General features: G+C 35.6%; 1 long non-coding RNA gene across 1 annotated transcript; it reads right to left on the bottom strand.

The window, feature by feature from the left end:
- Positions 1-614: 614 nt before the first annotated feature.
- On the bottom strand, positions 615-1119 carry LOC138859041 (uncharacterized). Its single transcript, XR_011398085.1, has 2 exons — positions 1040-1119; positions 615-949 (listed from the first exon to the last, which is right to left on the bottom strand). It is a non-coding gene; the product is annotated as an uncharacterized lncRNA (long non-coding RNA).
- Between the last annotated feature and the right edge of the window lie 4711 nt (positions 1120-5830).

Raw genomic sequence — 5830 nt, 5'->3', positions numbered from 1 at the left:
AGAAAACTACAAAAATAAGACTAAAATGCAACAAAAATCCTGGATAATAATACAGCTTTCTTCATAAGACATTATCCTTACTTTCAAATCATAGTTGTTATAATCCACTTGAGTACTGCATCTTAGAAAGGCAATAGCACCACAAGGAAAAACTTCACCAATAATACTTTAATGTCAATGGGCAAAAGTCATAACCAAAAGAAAATTTGTAAACGGTGAAACAATTTCAATTTGCAGTTACCGAAAGTTTTAATGCATACAAAAATAATGGTAGCGAAAGAAAAATATGAAATTAAATTTGTGGTTAATGCAGCTTTGGAAGGGGTATTTAATGTGCCTTTTTCTTTACACCAAAACCAAAAAGTTTTGAGTGAAATACGTTTGCTGCCCATTATAGTAGAGTTGTATATGTTTATACCTATAACCCATTACTTTTTGCTTAATATCTGTCCTATTGACGCCATGATATGATCTGTAATTGGGCGATCGCTGTTTGAAGAAAATTGCAGGAATCACTATATGAACCCATGAACCTTCAAGTGGCAATCGTGAAGTTAACTAACTCGAATACAAAAGTCTTCTAAGATGAACTACTTCCAAAACAAACCATAACGTTACGATATACGTTTGAGATTAATCCTCAAACAGGTTCGATATGAAATAGCTATTGGCCCTACTGAGGTATTATGAATAACGGTAGTAAGTTTAATTACATTCAAGTCCCGAACTGCCGAGTTGTAGTATTCTCGTTAAATAACTTATTCTGAATTTTTATATAAGTAAAGCTAATCTGTGTATAGTATATACATATTGGGAGCGGTGGAAGATATCCCAACTCAGCCGGTTGTAAGCTGGGCATTCGCAAAGATAATGTTCCAGCGTCTCATCATCCTCCGCTCCACTAGTAGATATTGTCCGTAATTGACCGTAATACGGTCGAAAAGAAAACCTAAAATTGAAAAAATTATCGTTGGTAAGTCATTGTATGAAGAATTATATACAAAACATGCAGAAAAAAATTTGATAGTATTCGGATCACTTGTCTCCAAGTAATTAAAGCAGCAAATTTGAAAAATTAAATTTCGTGAAAAACGCCTTTAAAGTTAAAATGATAGAGCTGATTGAATTGAGAAACTATATTTCAAAAGGCTGTCACTCAAAATTTTAAATATCGATTAAGTAGGTTATTTTAATAGTAAAACTTATTGAAATGAAAAAAAACGATTTATTTTTAATTTAACACTAGGTGTCGCCCTCAAGAAATTAACTGAAGTGTTTAAATGTATTTAAAGTGACACCCGTGTATTTTTTCTTAATGATCAACTTGAAATTAAAATGTTTTTTGAAAGTGTTCCAAAATAAAGGTGTATAAATGGATAGCGTAAAGTAAAACAAATTTTCAAATTATCATGCTGATAAAAGAATGTGAAGAAAATACAAAAAAAGAAACTATTCTCGAGCGATTGTAAGAAGCCTTGACAGCTGTTGCGCCTTGAATGCACTATCTGTCTTTCAATTGCAGTTGCAAAATTCAGCGTAACACAGAAACGTAATGAAATCACAATTTCCACTGCGAATAAGGAGACAATTGAGAGAAACCCAAAAACAAGTTAAGTGAAGAAGAAATGTTGAGTATTACGGGCAGAAATAACTGGCAAATTAAAGCCGGTAAATGTGAAACTACAAGGGAAAAAATTGAACATTTTTAAAACAGAAATACAGAAGACGGAAATACTGAAATACTGAGAAGTTGATGCAGAATATCAATGCACATGCCACAAACGCACTGACAGATGCAAAAGCAAAAACAAAAAAAAACAGTTGCCATTTACACGCCAATTGATTGAATGTCCGTCGATGTTCATAAGTCTGTACACAAACGCATTACCGTTATAGCAACTGGTTGATTGCGTTGTCGGATTTTTTAAGGATAACTGTACATAAACTCACATGATATTCTATGAGCTGCTAAGTAAGCAGAATGGCCACACATCGACCCAACAGAAACAAGTAGTGGCGGGAAATGAGTAGAGCAACCTAACCTCCTTTGGCAGAGTACTGACTTCGTTATTTATTAAAACATCTCTCACAGGTTGAGGACGCCGATTATTATAATATAATATATACATATATATGTATGCGCATGTACTCAATACAATTTCTTGGATAAATACTAATAGAGATAAAGACTTTCACAAATTTTAACAAGACATACATATAAGTATGTACATACTATTTTTTTTGCGATACTAGACATGAACAGTTTAAGCAGAGGTTAGAATAAATGGCTCTTAATAATTTTGAATATCGAGTTTCGTCGACTACAGGATCAAGGGAATCCAAAAATGCTTCAAATGAATCACCGATTAAGAACATTAAATTCTGTAAATCTATAGTTTTAAATTTATTTATTACCAAAAAAGTGGATATAACCACTTAAAGAATGCTGATGAGGACCTACAACGTTCCGTTAAAATACGTCAAGTGGAGGCAGGCAGAAATAAGATAGTTAGGTTATGCAGGAGTGGTTGAAGTGGTTAGAGAGGAGCAGAAGTAAGAAAAGGGGTTTCTTGATCGATACTGATGATTCGATAATCACCCTCCCTACAGTATAGTTACAGCGAGTTAATCGTTAACCTAGCCCCGCTAGGAGAGCGGATGTCCCCGGTAATTTCTGATTAACGAATCGGCAGCTCTGGGGATTCTATAAGCCAATATCTCGCTCCAAGTCAGCTTTTAAAGCTTATAAGTTGCGTAATTATACAATAGTTACGCAATAAGAGTGTTCTATTTAGAGTCGTTATTGCCGATTACAGAACCAGAAATCACTCACTGGAAGCTAAAACTGTTTATTGAGTTGTCCATACACATGGACAGCTACATCGTCAGCCTCATCCCCACATGTTAACCACTTTCATTGTCATCAACTAACCACAATGAGTTTCAGATTATTCACATGAGCACAACAAAGCTATTGTGGTTTTCCTTATAACCGCTTGGAAACTTGGTTTTTGACTGTAGATGCTGAGGATGAGGATAACACACCAGTTTTAATGATGACATCATTTAGCTGTGTCTCATCAAACAGCGCGCACTGTTGTTGCAACCCACTTTCTGCCGCTTGAATGCACTTTGAAGAATTTATTTCTCTTTACTGTTGAAATGCTCACTGATTGTGACGTGGCGTTGATTATGACGAGGCGGATCAAGGCGATGATGTTTGTAATTCAATATGACACTTACGTGAACATCACGAGTGACAATGATACTTTCACTTGTCCAATCAAATGTAAATTGCAAATACCACGAACTTAATTCCACCGTCTCTCTTTCACATGCTTATTTTGCATAATTTCTTTGCAGTCAACCTGTTGAATCGGAAATATTCATGCAATTTTATTTTTGATTTGATTTATTCGTGGAAACGTCAGTCGTTCAAGTGTAAAGCAAAAATGAGTGGAGAAACTGAGATAATAGAGATTTAGCAAGTCGATGTTAATGCATTTTTTATTGAGAATGGTTTTCTTTTATATTTTTATGATACAAATGATTTATTTTGAAAACTTTTTAGCTAATTTTGGTAGCTTTAAGTTAGAGAAGACTAATATTAAAACTTAATTACAGTAAAACAAGAAAAAACGTCGGACAAAGCTAGAATACGCATTTCTTATAGCAATTATACATATGTATAACTTTTTCTAGCTAGCTTGTCTAATATAAACAACCTCCAAGTCGAAATAACAACTTATTTCTTATCTTGATTTTGATCGTTTAGTTTGCATAGAATGTTTCGAATATTTCGATGCCGGTGGTTCCGACAAATGAGCGGTTTTTTAGGGAGAAAAAGAGGTGTGGCAAATTTCAGATCTATATCTCACTAACTGAGAGACTAGTTCGTCACGCAAATCATATATAAATATGATTAAATATATAGATTATGGGATCTCCGACGTTTCCTTCCAGGTATTACTGTGTGGCAAGCCTAATATACTCTATTCAGGAAATAAATATGACTTTATAGAGTTGCCAACCTATTTTTACAATAAATTGTTAAAAATTAAATGGAATATATATTTGGAATATAACGACAAAAATTACAATATGATAGTTAAGTAAGGATTTTATGTGATATGACATATGGAGCAAATTGATGCATTGTAGGCATTAAAGTCCATTTTGATAAGTATGACATTAACTTTTATTTGATTTGAGATCTCTCACTAACTCATAATAATGGAAGTGAAGGTAAAGTGCGAACCGATTCCATCTTTATTTCTTAAATAGAGTTCACCCATTAGATACTATATATGATATTATTTGAACCTGAAGGACGAAGATCCTCACGTTCGGTGTAAAGATGGTGATTGATTTTGAATTCAAGTTGTCACTTATCAGGCATTAAAGTATTTTTTTGGTACTTTCCTTAATGTTTGAATTCCGTATTCAATATTGAACAAAGATAACGCGATTAAAAATGACATTGTTTTGGACGTGGGAGCGCTTCTGGCTCATTTCTGACATTTTCAAGCTGTTCAAAGAAAACGTCACGGAAATATTGTAAACGAAATTTTCAAATCAATACGAAAAATTGGTGGTGCCAACTCAAGTTGGAACGCACTGTATCATTTATTTTGAAAGAAGTATTCCGAATCGATTTGAAATTTATCCTAAAGAACAGCGGAGTCATATTCATTATTCAAATTAACGGATCCATATAATATTTTAGGAATTATCCTGTAATTAAATGTGAAGATCCTGTTGGTACTGGTTAGACAGTTATCCGGTTTTTAGTAGTACAACTGAAAAAAGTTTTAAACACGCGCACCTTCAACTACTATAGTTTTGTTTGCGTTTTGTAACTTAATTGGTGACTAAGTTAGATGCTTATAATTTTTTGAATAATAACGTTGTCTGGCATACCAAACCTTCACAGAATGCTAAAATATATTAGGTAAAGTAAAAAGTTCGTTCGGTTTTTTAAAGATTTTTCAAAAGATGATAACTTTGTGTGCATTTGTTCGATTTAAGTCAAATATGTGCCGTTTTGTTCATAAACTTGTTGCCAACGAGATGCCAACTTCATTATACCCCTCTCGTAGAAGGCTGGGTCCCTATTGGCAAAAAACTCGGAGATCCAATTTTTGAGGCTAACTTTTCACCATTAAGCTCGTTCGCCATGGACAGGAAAAGATGGTAATCACTTGGTGCCAGGTCCGGACTATAAGGTGGGTGCATTAGGACCTTCCATACGAGCTCCCGGATCTTCTGGCGCGTCACCAAAGACGTGTGTGGCTTGGCGTTGTTCTGATGGAACACAATTCGGCCTCGGTTGATCAAAGATGGCCTCTTCTGGATGAGTGCTGCCTTCAAGCGGTCCAGTTGTTGGCAGTAGAGGGCCGAATTGAGCGTTTGGCCATAGGGGAGCAGCTCGTAGTAGATGATTCCTCGCCAATCCCACCAAACACACAGCAAAACCTTCCTGGCCGTCAATCCGGTCTTGGCCACCGGCTGGGCCGCTTCCCCGAGCTTTGACCACGACCGTTTGCGCTCGATGTAGTCGTAAGTGACCCATTTTTCATCGGGTCGATTTTGTTGCGATTCAGCAGCGATTCGCAGATGGAAATTCGGTCCATCATGGTTTTTTGCGTTAGTTCGTGTGGCACCCAAACATCGATCTTCTTTTTGAATCCAAGGTTATGCAAATGGTTCCAAACAGTTTTCCGGCTTATCTTTAGTTCCTCAGCAATTAAATAAGTGCTCACGTGACGGTCTGTTTCCACTATTTTCATGATTTTATCGCAATTTTCGACGACAGGTCTCCGGACGCGTG

The sequence above is a fragment of the Bactrocera oleae genome, chromosome 2 (assembly GCF_042242935.1).
Source record: "Bactrocera oleae isolate idBacOlea1 chromosome 2, idBacOlea1, whole genome shotgun sequence".
Classification (NCBI taxonomy): domain Eukaryota; kingdom Metazoa; phylum Arthropoda; class Insecta; order Diptera; family Tephritidae; genus Bactrocera; species Bactrocera oleae.
The sequence above is the reverse complement of the archived record's forward strand: the minus strand, read 5'-3'. Positions and strand labels throughout refer to the sequence as shown.